The sequence below is a fragment of the Fundulus heteroclitus genome, chromosome 1, assembly GCF_011125445.2.
Source record: "Fundulus heteroclitus isolate FHET01 chromosome 1, MU-UCD_Fhet_4.1, whole genome shotgun sequence".
Lineage (NCBI taxonomy): Eukaryota > Metazoa > Chordata > Actinopteri > Cyprinodontiformes > Fundulidae > Fundulus > Fundulus heteroclitus.
This window is the reverse complement of record NC_046361.1, coordinates 10460789-10480557: the sequence shown is the minus strand read 5'-3', so window position 1 is coordinate 10480557 and position 19769 is coordinate 10460789. Positions and strand designations below refer to the sequence as shown.

Sequence of the window (19769 nt, the reverse complement as noted above, 5' to 3'; positions counted from 1 at the left end):
GTTCATATACAGTACTGTGCAATGAAACAAATCCTGATAAGTTAATGTGCAAATATGCATTCCTAGTAGTATTATTATGATATATAACAGATGCAATCTTGTCAGCAGGGGGCGATTGCCCTTACAGCTTTGCGAAGAAGCTGTTTCTGGGTCCAGGGTGCTTCTCCTCCATTTATTTAGGCACGCAAAATGTTTTTTATGTGTTATTTAGAGAGTACAATTAGGCTATATCTCTATTGAGCAATGATAGCCTTACTGACAGGAGACGCCTGGAATTCATGTCGCGGAGGGTGATGTGGCCCCCGACGTAGGTCAGCAGCTCCTCATGCTGGAAAGACGTTAGTACCGCTGGTAGAGACCGTCATCCAGAACGGATGCCTCTCTGGAGGATATGGTGGGCCCAGGGGCGCTGATGCCGTTGTTCGGCTTTCCACATTACACACAGCAACGTGATTTGCTCTGGAAATCCATTTCTGCTACGGCAAGTTGAACAGAAGATGAACAGGGCCAAGCGGACATGTGTGCCTCCTTTTAAATGACACTGTGAAGCTAGCTAGGTGGAATATGGCTGCGTTGCCAGCGCAGATTGTTTACGACACAGAGAGGTGAAATGTCAATTGACCAATAGCAGGCGACAAATTAGTCTTGTTCTCGTTCAGTGTGAACGTCCCTTTAGAATAAACTCCAACTTTATAGATTTTAAGTTTATAAAAATCCACTTTTCAATCGAGTGCATATATTTAGACTGGTGCCACAATTATTGCTACTCCAAACAGTTTGTATAAAATAACTGAGGTATCTTAAACTAGTTTTTAAAATACATAATATATATCAAATGTTATACAGAGGTCCATTTATTATAGCTACTCCATCCATCCTTTTTCGAACCTGTTCGATTCAGGAGAGCTGATGCTCCTGAACGCTGTGACTCCTGGAGTTGCTCATCCTCTGCCCTGCTTTAGTGGTTCTACCACGGTTGTGTCGTCACACCTTTTCTGACAGAAAAATAGTTCAGAACGGACGAGCAAAGATCAATTGTTGTGTTTGAAAAATATCTTGAGATCTATCCACACAACCCCATCATTAGAAGGACTTCTCACGGGATCGGCTGTTCTGGTGAGAATTGTACTTCCAGTTCCCTTGAGGGTATAAAGAATGCTAAGCTAATATTTTGATCTTGTTTAAAACATGTACACTTTAAGCATTTCATGGTATAATTAGTGATATTTATATTTCTTATTGCACTTCAGCGTGACGCCCCCAATGTGTTCAGAGCGTAATTTGAAACAATGAATAGCTCCTTGTGTCAATCGAGTCACCGTGACAATATTTTGAAAGTCTTTTGCATACACCTTTGCAATGTAGGGCGGTAATTCATTGAGAGCGCTCTACCTAATGCAGCGGAAGCTGTTAATGAAAGGGTTTCCATGTTTTTTTTTTTTTCACAAAAACAATACAGAAATCCAAATGGACACAACAATAAGATGTTGCTTCTTGATGGAGTAATGACGCTAAAGATTACTGTATCTTGTGTTCCAGATCCATAACATTGGTTTAATACAAGCAATAAGTGGTAAATATTTCCACTTCTTTCATATTTTAAGCGGTTACTTTTTAAGAAACATTAACTTAAAATTGAAATGTCACAGTTCAACACAGGCCCGTAAAACGAAATAGCAATTATAGACACTAGAACATTGACTTTCCTGTTGTTTTTGTTTGCTTTTTAACTTTTTCTCACAGTTTTTTTAATTAGGATTAGGACTTGAGCCATTAATTCTAACACATGAATCTGTCTCACTGTAGCTCTGTCTGTATTTTTAGCGCCGTCGTCCTGCTAGAAGGTGAACCTGCACTACAGTCTCAAGTCTTTTGCGGCCTGTAACAGGTTTTCATCCAGGAGAGGCTGATTAGAGATATATTACTTATCTGACTCATGCACCATTAACACATTTTCTAATGTTTTCAGCATGTGCAGTCAATGGGGAGGTGGGCCCTCCGCTCCGTGGGTTGAGTAGACATCCCTTGCTTGCTGCTGGGAATGGGAAGACCAAGTTACGTGCTTTGTGCAGGACTGCACTCCATTTATCCCATCCCATAATCTCAAAATAATGTCCTGTATGTTAACTAGTTCCTGGGTGGCGGTAGAAATGCGTCATACATGCAAAACCATTTTACTGACTGTGTCCCCTATGACTTGTGAAAAACAGCACCTACTCTAGTTTTCTGTCAACCATGGCTTTCTTCTCTTATCCATTCTCTTATCCATTGCCTTTGGAGGTCTGTTGAATTACTGCGGCATTCTAACAACCACTTCAGCCGATCGTCTGGAAACGCACTTTAATACAATTTTATGTGAAAAATAAGATAGATTTCTGTCGCTGAATAAATGTTCTTAGCGAATATAAGGATAGTAGTCGCTCCATATACTGTGACACGGATGTGCTTTTCGTATTTTTCTCCAGGGTTATAAAGTCTCCAGTTGACCAGGCAGAAACCTCAACCTTGAATTTCCCAGAATCATACATTATATGTATAACAAATCCTCACTTTCAAACTAGCAAAGCCTGTTAAAGTTGTTTAGTTTAGTTTAAGCCCTGCACATCTATCTGAACAGCAGATGTCACTAATGCCTTGTAATGGACCAATAGGAGCCGACCTCTGTCTGAGATACGTGCAGTAAGCATTTATCAGAGATTGTAGGAGATTATAATAAATCAGATTACTGTATCCTAACCTGCCTATAAAAAGCAAGGTCATTAAGAGCTTAGCCTCGTGTAATGTCACTCGTTTCATAAAATCTATTAGATTATATGAGACGATATTTGTGTTGCTGTTTTGCCTCTTTTTTTTAATCTGATTTCTCCCCTGATCTCTTACTAATACGTTAAGATAGTGCTACTTACACTCCACACTCAGACTAAATAGGATATTTAAGCATCTCTGTCAATCCGAATGGGAAGAGAAACGTCTAAAAACACGGATAAATGAAAACGTGTGACAATGTTCAAAAACGTTCCTTGCTGTCTTAATGAATGTCGACTTTCCTGAAGATGTAAGAGGTTCTCCAGAATTGAATCATGTGCAACAAGGTTAGGAAATATTTTGCGTTAATGTCAGTTTATCAAGTTCTTATTGTCCATTACCAATGACAACAGTCTGTTTTACCTGATGAGGATGGTCATAGTAACACAGTCCAAACACTGTCAGTAAAGCAACTGAATTAGGGATAAATGTAATGTTTGATCCACTCACATGAAGATGTGGAAGGAGTTTTTGCTCCCACGTCATCGGTCTGGATCCAGAAGAAATGGGTGTCCCTCCTGGGGGTTTTTAAAGCACTGCTAAGGAACCTTCACAACACATGTATGCAAACAGGCAAGGGGGGGTGTATCCAGGGACAACTAAACCTTAGCAGCATTAACCTGGGCGGGCGAGTCCCAGCAGAAAGCCACGCTCAAAACATCGCCCTGTCTCTCTTCGACATTTCTTTAACTGTTGGTTTTAGTATTTTGTGATCTTCAAATCTGGCTATGTTGCACCACGTCTATAATTAGAAACAGCATCACCCGCAAGAAGTACCTTTTCGGTTGAGGGTTTTATTTCCTTTGCATCTGCTAATCTCTCTAGTGCTCACTTATTCTTCTTGGAGGTGTGCTTAGATGTGGCTTGAGAAGGTTTTGATGGTTTATATATGAGGAAAGCCCACGTTTCCGCCAAAAATAGGAGCGTGCCAAATACGCAACATATTATTTTATTATATGGCATATCATTTTTGCCTTTTTCATTATTTGATTTACTGTCATCACCATAGTAATGTTAAAGGCATGAGTGGATGAAGTCAGAGTTAGCAGTAACATACTGCAACATTCTTCTTATGAACCAAGGCTGCTGCTGCTGCTGCTGCTGCTGCTGCTGCAGCATTCGTCCCCCATCGGACCGAACCCAAAGCACACTCCGTTGCCTCGGAGGACCACAAAGTGTTCCACGTCTCCAAGTAACGCCTTAACCCACTGAGCATTAACTCCTCCTCTGAGCACGCTGCCTGGAGGACCGGCGATGATGATTAAGTCCTCTCTGTATTTCAGAGGTGGTCCACCCACAGGACATGAATCCCCCGGTGATACCTTAAACAAAAGCACAGAGATATTAGTCTGCAGAATATAATGACACAGGTAATATTAGGAAAATACAATTCACAGCCATGCATGTTGAAATAAAAGCTTATCCTAAGAGCAGGGAATAACAAACGTCGTTCAAAACAAAATAAATCAGTGGTGCTGTATTTTCATAAATAATTCTAACTCTGTACTTTATTTGCCTAACTCCCTGAAAGGCTCTTCCGGCCTGACAGCCTGTAATGTGGTGAAAAACTGTCCCGTCTGCTTTGAATTTCAAATGAAACAGCGCTGTCGCTTCAGAGGTAGCAGTTCAGCGTACTGGCATTTTCATATCGCATAGCAAAAAAACAACTTCTTGTCACGCACTGCGTTCGGTAAGTTTCTGGTGTCAAATGTGTCCTTACCGTCTCTGATTCAAAAACATATTGATCAAAAAAGGATCTGATAGGGCCATTGAGTGCATTACTGTGTTAACACTCACAACAACCTTCCAAATAGTGTAAAGCAAAATCAGAGGCGCCTCCAGGAAAGTTTTGTATGGTCTTTGCCAGATGGGAGCCACTTATAATTTTGGAATGGCAAACGAACACCAAAAGCCATAATAAAATTTTAGGAATTTAGTTTGCTATGGTGCAGCTTGATATTTAAACCTGTTAAAAAAAAAGTAAACCATCCATAGTTCTCCTAAAACAAAAGACAAGACACAGAAAGGCCGAGTAAGCAGCCCAGAGCTTGATAATAACTGAAGGAATAGGAGCAATTTAAGGTTGGTACTTGTGTTCTACGAGTAACAACTGCCTCCCGTTTTTTATCCATATGTAATGAAGAAAACAAGTTTACAAAACGTTAATCTGGCTCAAAAATAGCAACGCACATCACCAAAGCAGCATGATGCCTATCCTAAAACATGGTGATGGCAGTATCGTCATCTGAGGTTACTTTTCTTCAGACAAAATAAGATCTCCTTCTTTTCTTTTTTTTGTCATGTTGGATGAAATGATGGTCAGATTTAAATAGCATTTAGTTTAGACCCAAAACATCTAGATGTCTGCTAGAAAGCTGAACATGACTTTACACTTTTCAGCAACGCTGTGAGCCCAGGCTCACATCAAAATCAACAAAGAGATTGTTTAATGAGAGGAAAATATAGGTTTTGGAGTTCGAAACTGAATCTGACAGAAGATTTGTCGGGTCACCTGAAGAGGGTTATGGACAAAAGATCCATATATTTGGACGTTTTTTCATTTGTCTGCTTTCTGCAAGGTGGAGTGGGCAAATATTGACTCTTTAACTCCCCCCAAAGAAGATTGGATACTGTAATTGAATTAAAAAAGGTGATTCGGCAAAGCAATAGATTAGGAAGTGCATAGCCTGCTTTTGCAACCAGGTAACTGCAGCATTGTTATTTTTGTTTTTTCCTCAGACTGAACTGTTTGTTTTTCAGTTGAATTGTAAAGGAAAATATATCCCAATAATGTTATATAGAAAAGAAAATTTAGGTTTAATTGTTTTATTTTTTACACCTGTTTTAAAAATTTAATAGAACAGAGAGGTAAAACTTTAGCACTCAAGATAAGTTTTATTTTCACTCCAACCATTCTTCATTCATGCAGCATGGATTATATTTTGGAATTCTTTCTTTTCTTCTTTTTTTTTATAAAATTATTTTGCTTTTATGCAGAGTTAACGACAGGTTAGTTAAATAATGAAGTGCTTTTTTTGTTTTTCAGTCTATGTAGACTACCTTTTAGAAACTGAAAATGTGGAACTTGTTGATTGAAAACCAATGTCGAAACTTGCTTCCGTGTGTGTTTGTTGCCTAACCTTGTTTTCGCTTTATTTAAACTCGTAAACATAACACCTATACAGGACGGATTTAAGATTTTCGCAGGTAAATGTAAGTAGTTTTTAGCTGTGTTCTTGCTACCGAAGATGGCAGTATTTGCTGATCTGTCGAAGTGGTCTCCGACCCTTCGCCGTGCGTTGTGACGCTGCCGTTAACGTGGGGTTTCCCACAGCTGAATGCAGGGTTACCGCGCCCATCTCTGCTGTTTGATGGCCGGAGGAAGAAGCGACTGAGATCCTGGCGTGAAGGAAAGAAACAGAAGGGGTCGACGACGGTTGGGAAAGACGAGAAGGGACATTTTCTTTAAGTTTGGAATTAGCGAAGAAGCGCCGGGACGAGTAAAAGGCACGTTTACTCCTCCGTCTGGGTGAAAAACCGCCTCGTCTCTGCGCCTCCGTGCTGGTGTGTCTCCCCTTCAGTGGGTTAAAAAAAACTGGGTTCGGGGAGTGCCGCTCCTCGGTGGCTAAACTTGATAAATCTGAGCGCCTGGGCCGAGAGAGGAGAGACAACATTTAACTGTTTCCAGTCAATGTGATACAAACGACGGATACCTTCGACTGAAAGCGGGTAAGGACATGTACTAATAGTTATATTTGCGCTCCAGGAAATGCATTGACTGCAGTTGGCTAGCTTTTTTTTTTTCGCGCAGGGAAGATGAACGAGAAAGGGTTAAATTTGGTTCTGGTGCTCCTCCGTTTAGTTAGCTGCCATTAGCCCGTCGCTGACTAGTTATTGATGGCAATACTGTGGCTGAGGGGGAGGGGGGGGGGGGGTCCACTGAAAGATAAACTTAACTAATTGCCTTAGCGCCGATGCTAATCGGCTGGGGCTGCCTGGCGGAAAGGAAGGCCGGGGGAGTTTTGTTGACATTGCCAAGATTTGTGTGGCAGCTCGGTTAGCTTAGCACCCCCCTCCAACGTCCGGGTATCTCCCCTCTCTTATTAGCTGTCTCCGCTGTGCTAAATCAGCTAAGCCGAAATGGATCTAGCAAAAACACTCCCCAATTCCCCGCTGTTAAGACATTTTCAATTATAACAATTAATCGGCAGCATTTTAGAGTTTTTTTGCTCTCGATTTAAGGGGGGAAATATAATAAATCCTCAGCGAATACCATCTTATGAGCTAATAACTCTTTGGGTTCTCGCAGAATATTGCAGGTAGCGCTGGTGATAAAGGGGGGGGGGGGGGGTTGGCTAATTCAGAGGATTGCATAACTGTAACAAACACTAGAGGAGTTTGGATTCACTTTCACTCGCATAGGGCTTTCACAGCATCATGGACTGACAACGAAGGAAGTCTAAAAATGGCTACTTCGCCAGCAGTATCACTGCCACCCCCACTATTCTGTTTCCCGGCCATTGCAAGTCGCCGGCAGTGGTCAGAAAACACGCTTGTGTGGTCCGATTGTTGATCCGGGTGGGTGTGCAGGACGAAAAAGGGCGACGATTGTAGCCTTATCGAAGATGATCGGTCATTTAAGAAAATATTCCCTGGTAAAGGGGAGGGGGGGGGCACGCTTTCCCAGCCGTGGACACATTCAGGTGGACCGGTTGATCTCACGGCATTTGCTCCATTGAATCGAAACTAAACCCGTGGTGGATCATGGCTACTGTATGTCACAGATTTCTGTTCGCACCCAGTCCTCCCGCTGTTTGCGTGGAAACGAATTAACCAGTTAACCCGACGCTTTCATTTTTATGCAGAGCGTGTCAGTGCACAGCTCCGAGAGATCTTGGTTTAAAAAAATAAAATAAAATAAAATCAGAACCGCCGCCGCTCTGACCTGTGGGAGACGATAGCCATTTTACTTTTTGCCTGTTCGGGTGCAGCTTTAAGTTCCGTCCGCGGCGCGATTCGACCGTAATCTGAACTTCTTCTTTTAATGACGCGAAAACAAGATTGTCTAATTGGATTTTGGACAATCTGTTTATCTCGATCACGGGTCTGTTGCGGGGCCAGGTTGTTAGCGGCTCCGGCGATCATGCCCCGGTGGGCCGCGCAGCAGCTCCGTAGCCTTTTTTTTTTAAGACCTAACCCCGAGAATGGGCGCCACGGTGTAGCGTGGAGGCATGGACGTGTCCGGGGATTCGGGACGAACACACGGTACCGAAGGGTTTAGGTTCGGAGTTAAGGTGTGCCGAAAGCGGGCTTAGCATCGAGTTGTCACAGGAAGCCACGCTGAGCGCCGAGGGGGAAAAAAATGCACCGAGCTTTTGACGCTTTTGCCAAGTTATTTACCGGTGACCGGATCCATCCAAACAAATCCCCCCCCACCACCGCCTTCATTGGATTACTAGCTGTTTAGGAAATGGTTAGTTCCCCAAAAAGAGCTGGTCGCATTTACTGGTTCACAAAGATGAATTCATTTTGCCAGCGTGCCCCCTCCCTCCCTCCGCCTCCTCGAATGAATGGGTTCCTGTATTCAGGGCCCAGGCAGCTGCAATGAACAAGATGGCGTTCAAAGCCTTTTTCATCAGCGCTTTTTTTTTTTTCAGACAGAGAGAGGCAGCTGCCGAGCAGCGGATGGATTCAAGCTTGGCGTGCTACATGTGTCTGATTTTTCTTTATTAGATAAAAGTACAAAATGTGCTTGTAATTATTTTTTTCTGTTAGTGATTTTTTTTTCTCCCCTTTATTGTTCCATCATGCATACCACAGATATGTGATAACATGGGGAGGAAGGGTGTTGCACATCTTGGCTGAATAAGAATGTCTCACTATATTTATTTCAGAATTTGATTTATTTTATGAATATTAGGTAAACTGAACGGTGCAGAAAATACATATACGTTTTGTTTTTGTTGAAAATAATTTTTTTCCTTACTTCTAACTCGCATGTAAATTTAAAAATGGCATCCTTTCAACCGATGTTTATATGAAATTTAATATCTCCCTGGCTTTATATCAAAATTGCAATTATACTGTCACATTCAGCACAGAATGGTACCGCTTGCTGTATTGTTGTATGTATTTATGTTTACGTTGATTTTTCAAAAGCATTTAAGTGTAAAAGCTGTTTTAAACGTTTGGTCCGTTTAGTTCAAATTAGCTAGTTTGACCTAACCTACAGTTCAAATGCTAATTGCATCTGGTCAGTCCCAGCTCCATTAAGGGATTCCTAACAAGAAAAAAAGAATGCCTTTTGGTATAAGTGTCACAGGGTTATGACCATGTGATTATAACTAGAATAGAAAACCTTTTTTACATTACAGTGAGACTTGTCAAAGCTTGTTTATTTATTTTTAATCTGCAGATGGAGGATGTTAAGGGGATTAAATTCTTAGTTTCTGACTTTCACCCATCAGGATTATGTGGCTTTGCTCTGTAATAGTGCTGATTTTTTTTGTTTTCAGTTTTTTTTTTCTCTTGTTAACATAGTATATATATATATATATATATATATATATATATATATATATATATATATATATATATATATATATATATATAAAATGCAGTCTGACAATTGCATAATGTGCCTACGGTAGGTTTTGAAGCATCTGTGCCCATTTCCAACCAGGTTCTTCGCTCAATGGTCTCCGTATCCTGAAGCTATACATTCTCTCATTCAGAATTTGGTCATTTCACATAGTTTTTGTTTTTCTTTTATTTAGTACCAGCTGTGCATGAAAAAGACGTGGTACATGTGGGATATTTGCGCTTTGTGAAATTAGAAATCATATCAATGGAAGCGTTGTGCCCATATAGTCATTTAAAAGCTGGCTCTCATTTGCCATGTTTTCATTTTATTTCAGAGCGCTAATAAGTAAGCTGGGTTACAAACCGGAATTCATCAAAAAACTTTTCACGCCTGTAAAGTGGCATTGAAGAAGTGCCTGTGAAGAACCTTTAAAGCCTCTCACATCCGACACGACTCAACAATCCTTTCCATACTGTCCTAGTTAAAGTAAAGTTATGTCCTCCAAAATCTCCTTAAAGCACCACCATGTGAGTTTTAGCTTAATTTGAGGTATATTAAAGGAATTTTACCTTCAATATTCAGCATTTAGTGAGTATCAATGCTTAGTGCGTATCGATGCTCCATGTAACTTGAGCGGTTCAGATCTGTCACTGAATGGGTCATGTGCCCTAGAGTAGGGCTGCACAATTAATCGTATTTGCAATATAATCGCAATTTAAAAAAGAAAAACACAATTTCCAAGTCGCAGAGGTCTGGATTTTTTTTCTATGTAACAATTAATGGATAAGACGTGTCCTTTAGGTGTCTGTAATTTGTTTAAAGTGGGTTTGGCTCAACATGGAAGGGAAGAGAGTTGCGGCAGGGAGTTAATCTAATTTTATTTGTTTTAGAGTTTATATAATCAGCCTTTTTTTTTTACCTGAAACTTTCAGGTCTCACCATAGCTTTATGGTCACTAAGCCGTGAGTGGCAGCTGTTCACGTGTGCGTACATGTACGCTTAGTCAGCCCGACTATGTAAACAAGAGGCTGGAGAAGGACAGAGATAGATGGTGTGCGACCTCATACCATAGTCCATCTAAAAATATACTTTTAGTTCTTCGCAAAACACTTTTTTACTTTTTTTTTTTACTTTCTATCTTTGCTTTTGAACTATTTTTGGCTTCTAACACCTTTACTAAGACATATCCAGGTTGAGCAGTGGACCTGCTGCAGCTCTTATCTAAAATAATGAAATGTTGCTCATTGCTCCTTTAGGACTTGAAGCTCAGAAATTCTATTTTCTCAATATAGACTATAAGGAGGTGTTGTAGCTTCTTCTCTTTTGCCATTATTGTTAGCTTCTCGTCAGGACAGTTTCTACTTAGCAGAATTACAATTACCAGCAGCTATGGATTGCTTCTGTTGCAAGTGGACTATAATGGTTGTGGTTTCTCAGCACTTCACTTTGCATTACTGAAATTCATTTAAAGGGACTGTTGTTGTAATTCGGTTACAAATAAGCACATTTTGAATTTTGTTGTATTTGTTTTGGCACATGTAGCAATTTTGTTTTACTCACCCCTGTCCCATAAAATAAGCAGTATTTTTAATTTCTCCTTCATTAGAATTTAAAGCCAATTTCTGTTTATGTTTTATGTCTGTTCATCTCAAAGAACTTCTCAATTGATCAAAAAATGGCCTGGCACAGTTAAGATGATATTCCTTGGAAATAAATGTCCTGATCTGCGTATTGTCCATTTAAGAATCCCACCGCTCACACAGTACCAGTCGTGCGTGCTCCTATTCCTGACCCAGAGCCCGTTGTGAATCATTTGCTGTTGCAGCAACAGGAGACAACTTGTCGTCCACCTCATTTAGCGTCACTCACACCAATATGCCTTTGCACCTACAACTCTTCTGAAATTGCCCCTCAGTGTGAGAAAGGACCTTTACTTCGCCCTCCATCTCATGGTGGTGGCATTGAAAATACGAGTGTTGGTCATTAGCGGTGAGTTTAGAGATCCAGAAAACACAAAATGTTCTGGCTGTCTGCTGTTTTTTTTTTTTTTTTTATGTGCATTGGTATGAATGCCTGGAAGAACTTACTGCATATCCATGTGCGTAAGCAAATGTATTGAGTAACAAATTGACGATGGTTTTTAACTTGAGTTCAGGCCTGCAGCATGTTGTTTTTATGAGTAAGCAAGCTTTAGCTTTTGTCATATGGTCCATTTTCATTGGGTTATGGTTATAAGTTGGGAAATATAAAGTATCTGGCAACTGTTGTTTAATGAGACCTGACATTATGAATAATGGGCTTAATTGTAGCTTATGAGACCTCCAGAAGGTTTAAGCTAAATTCTCAAACATTTTAAAGGGGCTAAGTCACGTACTATGACTTTATGAATTTCTGCGACAGTAGCTCGCTGGTCGCGTGCAAAGATCTTCCGATTAAATTATCGCGGCCTGTTGGCTTATTATATTTCAGTTTTTTACACTTTGTTTTAGCTCTGTTTGTTTGTAAACAGGGCTTTTGTGTATATTTACCATACGAAGACTTTGTAACCAGAAGTACGCTGTTGCGCATACGTGCAATGAGATGCAGTGGAGCCCACAGACATATATTATATTGAATAAGTATATGTTCATTCTGACCTCTGAAAGGTAATGCCAGCAGATCTGGTTTGTGCTGCTAATCCGTTGGTGCTACGCCGCTCTGCACATGAGCGAGGCCTCTTCTCTGAATCGCTCTGCCATGCAACTCTCAATATGGCGGCGACGTCGACCTGCGATTCAGCGCTCAACGAAGCGCCTACGTGTTTGTCTGATGGAGCCGAGCGAGCGAAAAGAAAGCGGTAGAGTAACCCTGACACTTTACATCGAGTTAGTCTGTTAGTCTTTGACCACGGCGAGCTGTCACTTCACAGCGAGGCATTGCAGGACGGGTCCGCTGGCTCTAAGAGTCGCTGCGTCGATTGTCGTCATCTTCTGATAGTTCAGCCGCTCGGCAGGTGGCACAGCACTGTTTATGTATAGCGGTGGTCGTACCCGGTGCAATGCTCTTTTCAGGCTCAGAAGGACTAAGTAAAAAATGTAAGGACAAACGCTTGGTATAAATGGTTTTATTTGGAGATGAGTATAATGTTTCCTTTTTAAGGTCAAAATGTGTGACTAGGCCCCTTTTTTAAAGGTAGTGGTACACAACCTGGGAACTTCTGTTAACTTTTGGTTCCTAGCTTCTTTTTTCTTTTTTCTTTTTTTTTACGGATTTCAGTCTTACAAAGGAATGTTTTTAACTATTAAACCAGCATTTGTGTATGACTCATGAGATGGGCTGCTCTGAAATAAATTTGAATGTTATTTAACCAACATGCCTGTAATATATTTGGTGACACAAATGCAGCATAAAATGTGTCAATAAGCAAAAAGGTTTCATGTTGGTTAAGTCATGAAGAAACTGAAAAAAAAATTTTATTGCCATAATGGCAGATGTCATCCAGAAATAACATTTTTAACTAGAAATTTGTTGAGGTGGAGGAATTTTATTTGTTCAGTATCTGGATAGACGGCCCATTATATAAAGTCTGATTTCTAAGAGCTTAAAGCAGAGAGTCGTGGACGCTTTTTAATTGTTTAATCACAAATCATATGGTTATTACAACATTCACTAATAGCATCTCAGTGTATCGTGCAGCTCTTATCACTAAGTATTTGCATTCTGCCCACTATTTGTCTGTGTTGGCTCTTATGGTTGCATTTGTTTCCATTACTCTGTAATTCTACCAAAGGGAACATGTGCTTTTAAATTCTTCCTTTTACATTTAAATAATTCAGTAGAGGCCAATATAAGGTGGAACTGCAATGCTTTGGTCTGAATTCCTCTTTAGTTTAGCGCCACAAGATCTGAAAACAGGCCTGTTCTGAGGTCTTGTGGAGCTAAACTAATGCGGTGCGTCAGAGAGCAACTCGTTTTGGTGCCGTCTATTCAAAACTAAAGGAGGCACTTCACACCCCGCCCCCTCTCCAGGTAGCAGAGCGGTCCACTCCACCCTGTTCAGCCATTTTTGTAGTATGCTGGGGGACTGTGTAACAAATTGTGTGGATCAATACACACAACAACCGAAAATTCACTTTTCTATTTGTAGTTTTGGCATCTTGGACAACAAAATTGCAAAAAAAGGGGGGTAATCCAGAAATGAGTTAGCCTGAAGCCTGTGATCTGGTTTAGCAGCTGCACAGCAAGTACTTTGGCGTAATTGTTCAAAAAAACGTGATAGAGCTTAGAGAAAACTGAACCGCTTGAAAAAAATATGACCTAAACAGAATATAAAGATATAGCCGCAGCTCCTGGAGAGATTACAATCAACTTTTTTGTAGTCCCAGAGATTCCCGAGTACACAACAAAATGTAATTAAGGGCTAAAGTGCATTTTATATGAATGTCCCCTTTAAGTATCCTAAATTCCCATTATAAGCTTGATTTGTTCTAATTGTTGGCACAAACGGAGCAGATTTCAAACAAGGCTAGACTGAGTTATTACTACCACTAAAGCTGAACTAGTTGTCAGGAATCACTACATATTTTTTAGATGTTGCACTAATTTAGAACTACACTGGTCTTTAGCATAACAATACATTTTCAAGCTGTTCAAATGCACCCGTTACCAACGTTGAGCCCAACAGTGGACATTCGAGTACAGATGTACAATCATAAACGGTAGAATCAAAGTAAGAAAACTGGAGAAAAACTTGCTTTTGTTTCACATCAACATAAGTTTGTAATTAAAAACAGTAGTGACATTTCTAGGATACCAGGATGTTGTTGGGGATGGGTTGTATGTGCTTATACTGTATCTGAAAATGTCAAGTGTTGCATTAAATCCTTGGTCCAGATGGCGACCCAGATAAATTGCTCGTATATAGACTTTACCACCTGTACACGTTTTTTCCCAATGTCACAACTGTTCAGTTAAACAATAGATTTCTCTATAAATGAAATTAAGAGAAGTGTCACGGGGGGTAGTGACGCTCAGTACGACTCCACCAAGTTCACAACTATCACAGCATTATCAGCACACTAATATTTTCTGCTATTCTATTTATAGCTCAATTAAAAGGGTTTGAAAGTGCCTGTAATGGCAGAACTTTCATAACTTGCGCAAGCCTAATCTACCAACACAAGGACATGCCACAATGCTTTGATTAGTGTTCATCTTTTATGAGGGAACGACCCTAAAACGGCCATCAGTCTTTGCATTCAAATAGCTTGTGTGGCAGATTACCGGGTCACACCGTGGAAGACTGAACAGAAGCAGTGCTGAATAATAAAATGAATCATTTGATTTCCCACAAGTTACGTCATCTTGAAATGTCTTTAGATTGCTCTCAATCTAAGGACATGTTTGTGCGCATAGACTTGGCCAATAAAGCAGATTCTGTCTGATACCGTAGCAAGGCTGTGATCAGTGAGGATGTCTGTTCCCTCCACTGGTAGAAATGGAAAAACACTCGCAGTGTGTGGAAGAAACACCTTGGGAACGTGTCCTTAGTGCCTTAGGAGAGCGTTCCTTTGTGGTCCCCCAATTAGACACGATAAAGCCAGCGTGCCGGGTTAGCTGTTCAAAATGTGATATTTGCCATAGAATATATTCTAAATGAGATTTGGACCTGGATGATCCCGTTGTAGCTAGACTAGTGCAACAACAATGAACATGTGCCATTCAATGTGTCCTGAGTTATCAGTTCTCTTTCCTAGTTTCTGTGTAGTTGTGTCACAGCGTGGTCTGTTTATTACAGTTGGAATATGTCGGCCAACAATTGTTGCCCTCCTGTCCTTTCTGGTATTAATAGCCGATATCTGACACTTTTTAACAATACGTTGTGCAGCCTAAATTCCCACTTTTATTTAGTTCAATCTGTCTGGACGCAATCTGACCATTTCAGACGCACGTTGGTGCCAGGTGTGAATGAGGTCAGAAAAATTTGATCAAGACACCCGTACACACAAGATTTAAAAAAACCAAGCTTGATGAAAAAGAGTTACGCTTATTCTTTTATAATATATTGGTTTGTACAAAAGTAGACAATGTTTTTCCCCACAGAGCTATGTAAGCAGCCATCATTGATAATGCTGGGCCATTGGCTGATCACAGGTTAATAGTAGAAATATGATCTTGTACACATTAAACCTAAACAATCAGTTTGACTCAATATTCTTACATCTGAGACCTACTCACTTAAATATACAATTGTTTACAAAAACAGTTGCCAGAAATAAGCAAGTTCTTTCATTTCAGAGTATGTAGACTCATTTAAAACCAAGTTTGTAAATCTTGATGGCTCGTCTGGGTTTCTTCACACTGAGAACGCCGCTTTAACCTCTGTTAAAAGATTTGGTTCATCAGAGCGGTCTAATTCTGAAAAAGGGCAAAAATGGAGCCATTTACAGTTTCCTTCCTTCTCAAGAAGTATTGTCTGTAGTTTTGCAAATCATAATCTCTTTTTTTTTTGTTACCTATATCTTAGAATCAGAAAACCAGAATGACTACATGCAGGCCATAACTCGAGCTAAGCGGGCATGGTCGGGAATGTTGCAGATCCACAAAGTCAGATACTGCAGCAAACACAGGATCGTCCTGCGTTTTTCTTTCTCTTTTTTTACTGTATTTGCTGCGTTAGCAAATCACCTCGATATCGTGGTATAAAAGGTATTTGGCCAACCCCATGTGTGCCGCCACCCCCACCATAGCTCCTGTAAAGAATTAAAATCAGGTGTCCTAGAACTAAATAGTACAAAAATACTGTGACAAATGTTTCATTTTCAGAAAGGGTTTATATTCTCATTGACCCGATCATCGCCGCCACTCCACCCGTGTGTCGTAACCGTGATTCTTCCACTGAGCCTGCCCCTCTGTTGTTAACGTCACCACTACTACTTGACCAAGCCGTGACATTATGTTCAGTAAGGTTCAGTTCAACTCCGATGAGAAGCCTTCAAAATTCGCCTGAAATCCGACCATCTCCATGGAAGCGGTAGTCACTTCCTGTTTGCTGGCGATGGCTTAACGAAGACTTCTTCTACTATTTTGAAACAAACATTCTGTCTTTAAAGGTTCAGATTTCTACAGTTTGTCTCGGAGCGTCATTCACCACTGAAATCTGACTTCTCAGTGGGCGGGGCTGAGGTGATGTCATCAGCTGACCGTAGCAATGTGCCGTCGTCGACGAGGAAGCACGCTGTGGAGAGGATCTGATAATACATCCGGGCAATGCGGCTGTTTGAAACATTGCCCGGCGCAGCAGAACGTTTTACATCCTGGCAAAGATCATTCACGCGCAGTTTGGAGAAAACCGGGCCATGCGTGTGTGATATGCTCTGCAACCAACAGGAAGGTTGCCATCTTGGATTGAATTGGCAGCATTGATCCCAGTTGTGCCATTTCTAGCTAGCGGCTGCGTTTGATTGAGCTCCTAAGAAGTTTTTGATCAGTGCAAAATCAGTTGAGCTTGCTCATAAAGCTTTAGGGGATCTAAAGTGATCAAAAGCTTTTAGCTGCATCAAAGCATGTGGGCGTGGCCAAATCCTGACTTCTCACCATAAAACACGAAGGTGGGATAAGTTCCACACACAAGGTTGGAGCTGTAAAATTTGTCGTCACAGACCAGCGCTCAATACCTTCGCCCAAAACTTCCCGGCGTAAGCCGTGTGACGCAGAGCCAGGCGATGTTGAACCCTGCGGTTGGTTGGCACGGCGACGCGGCAAATACCGATATATCTGGCCGTGTGCATCCAGTCGGCTCTAACTGGCTGCAGGGGTTTCTCTGTGTTAACGTAGGGTAAACGAGGGTGCTTAGAACGTGTCGGGGGAGCTGTGGAATTGTTTTCTATTGTTATTTTTCAAAAACCCATAAAATACTTTTAGCTGAGCTCTGGCTGCTTAGGTTTAAAAAGCCTTTATTGTCCCTTCTTGGGGGAAATTTAGGCGTACCAGCAGAAAAGTGACAGGCAAATGGAAGCATGTAGATTCATACAAACATGAAATAAGCTCAAAATTGATGAGGGACTGATAAGAAATTATTTTAATGTGGCTTTCTAGGAGAGAGAACTTTACCCACTGACCGCTGGTCTCCTTTTAGCGGTTTTGATTAGTGATCCTGAACCACATGCCCTGAAAATCCACTCATTCACAGATTCAAAGTTTCAGCCGAAAGTCTGTCAAAACACGTCCCTCTATCTTGATTTGTGTTTGTGTGTAGTTGTGCTGGGAGGTGAGGTGAAGGGAGGAGGGGGGGGGGGGCTGTTATGTGTTGCTTGTCACCACTTGCCAGAAAGCCCAGGCCTCTGTTTTGAATAGTCAAAGTAGCTGGCATTAGAGCTGCTTAGAGACCCAAAAACAACCTTGTCACCACTCGGATACTGTAACCCTGTTGTAGGCTCATCACTAGTCCTGGCAGTGCTTTGCATGTCCACTTCAATGGCCACTCTGGTTTGAATAGTTACTGTCTCGCTGTCTATTTACATTCAAGCCCTTGCCATTTGACTGCCACAGGGAGAATGTGACCCAACCTGAATCCCGAGACGACGGGAATAACAGTGCGAGTGAGATTCTCCCTCTTTAAAGCTTCGTAGGTCACGCTAATTTGGGCAAAAGAGTGGGGCAGCTGTCATGTGACTCCTAACACACTCGTGTTCCTATCTTGCAGGCTTTGGGGGGAGAACAGGGGGGGGAGGGGTATGTTTATTAATGCAATCAAAGGAGTGTATTTTTTGTTTTAAATAAAGTCATGCATTTAGCTTTAGGCTAGCATGACTTTTTTGTTTTTGTTTTTTTTATCCAGCTCACTTTTATTTGAAAAGGGTTATGCAGCAAAACCAAGCCCAAAATCCTATTCTTATTAATATACGTATGCTGTTTTTTTCTTTTCAGGATAGATTTGTTGATTACCATAATTTAGCCAGATGTGCATAAAATAAGCTAGGTTCCTGCATATAATTTCCTAGTGGTAGTTTTGTTGTCATATATCCCAGCTAAATGATCAGATGACTTTTTCATGTAGCTGTTTCTGCCCACATTGTAGGGCCTACAGCAATGCTTTACTAATCAATTTAACTGTACCGTCAGCCCCATTGATGTTATGTTCCCCATCTGACACGACGCACACAGGAAGCATCCGCGCTGAAAGAACCGGCTTACAGAACGTGGCCAATCAAACGTAAGGGAACTAGACAGGACAGTTACAAGTGGATGTCCAAAATAGGTGCTTCTTTTTGGAGGCTGTGAATCTTAGTTTTAGGACAGCAAATATGATTCATCTACTGTAACCACAGAAGCTAAGTCTGAGTTAACCAGGCAGAGGCAGATTTCTGTCATCTTAAAATAACTGTAAAAGCATTTCATTATGCAAATATAAAATTTGCAGACGCAGGAAAAATGAAAACCCTTTTCAATTTTTAAAGGCACAGAATTATTTCTGGTTTAGAGCAAAAACTTAATTAGTCACAATATGACAAACTTGAACTTACTTTATAGTAGCGTAAAATGTAGCCCTCATTTAGAGAAATATATCATTTTAGTGTCACTAGTGTGTTGTCACTAAAAATGGACAACCTAACACTAAGTGTTAATGTCCTTAATGGAAGCGTTTGATTTAGATCTTTAGTATAATTGCTTATCGGTAATGTGCTTTCATTTGCCTGCATATTTGGTGTTAATAATGTTAATAAACATAAATATTACTGAGACTAAATCATTCTGAACTACAATGAATTGTTTCAAAACAAACTGATCCAGCACATACAAGACATTTTCACAGTGTAAACAAGGATGTGGCCCATGCAAATGCATTCAGCAGCAGCAGCAGTAAACCTGGACAGTTTCTGCCTTTCTGGGCATTTTGCATATTTTCTTCAGTGAGCAGCTACTGCTTCCTAATTTTTGTTTTGTTTGCTTGAGTCTGGCTCCACCATAACCTGCTGAATTAGCCTGAATGATAGAGGGGTTGCATGGGTTTGTTTCATTTTGCTTCGATATTTATTAGCCGATTGATCCGACAGCCGATTGCTTTCCTGCGTTAACCCGTTCCACGGAGCAGAATGGAAGTGCATCTAGGTGGGAGAGTTCAGACTTTCTGTGACGCTAATATTTAAACAGCGTTAGCTTATCTCCTCCAGGAGGGTTACTACTTCACCGTTGCAGATACAGGAGCTTTGCTGACCTTTTAACGTTGCTCTCTAACATCAGGATTGTCGCGTTAGTTTGTAGCGATAGCTTAGTGTGTAAAATCATTAAGCGTTTCCTTTATTTTCCTCACTTTCCTCATCCGGAAAGTTCCTCCGAACAACACCTGTTTTGTTTTTGTTTTTTTCAATAAAGACTGTTGCATATGTCGTTTTTGTTTCTT

At 40.8% G+C, this 19769-nt stretch overlaps 1 protein-coding gene and 1 long non-coding RNA gene across 4 annotated transcripts in view; one reads left to right on the top strand and one right to left on the bottom strand.

Annotated features, from left to right (window-relative positions):
• Positions 1 to 873: 873 nt before the first annotated feature.
• LOC118561307 lies at positions 874 to 8749 on the bottom strand. Of its 2 annotated transcripts, none has more exons than XR_004929946.1 (3): positions 7751 to 8749; positions 3256 to 4127; positions 874 to 995 (listed from the first exon to the last, which is right to left on the bottom strand). It is a non-coding gene; the product is annotated as an uncharacterized LOC118561307 (long non-coding RNA). The 2 variants fall into 2 exon arrangements; XR_004929957.1 differs by having other exon boundaries at positions 874 to 990.
• gnb1a (guanine nucleotide binding protein (G protein), beta polypeptide 1a) overlaps positions 6148 to 19769 on the top strand; it is a 38452-nt gene continuing 24830 nt past the window's right edge. Inside the window, exon 1 of one of the 2 annotated variants that reach the window (XM_036133251.1) lies at positions 6148 to 6534. The gene's annotated coding sequence lies outside the window, so the exon portion shown is untranslated. The remainder of the gene's footprint in view (positions 6535 to 19769) is intronic. The other variant, XM_012861935.3, reaches the window with a different exon arrangement.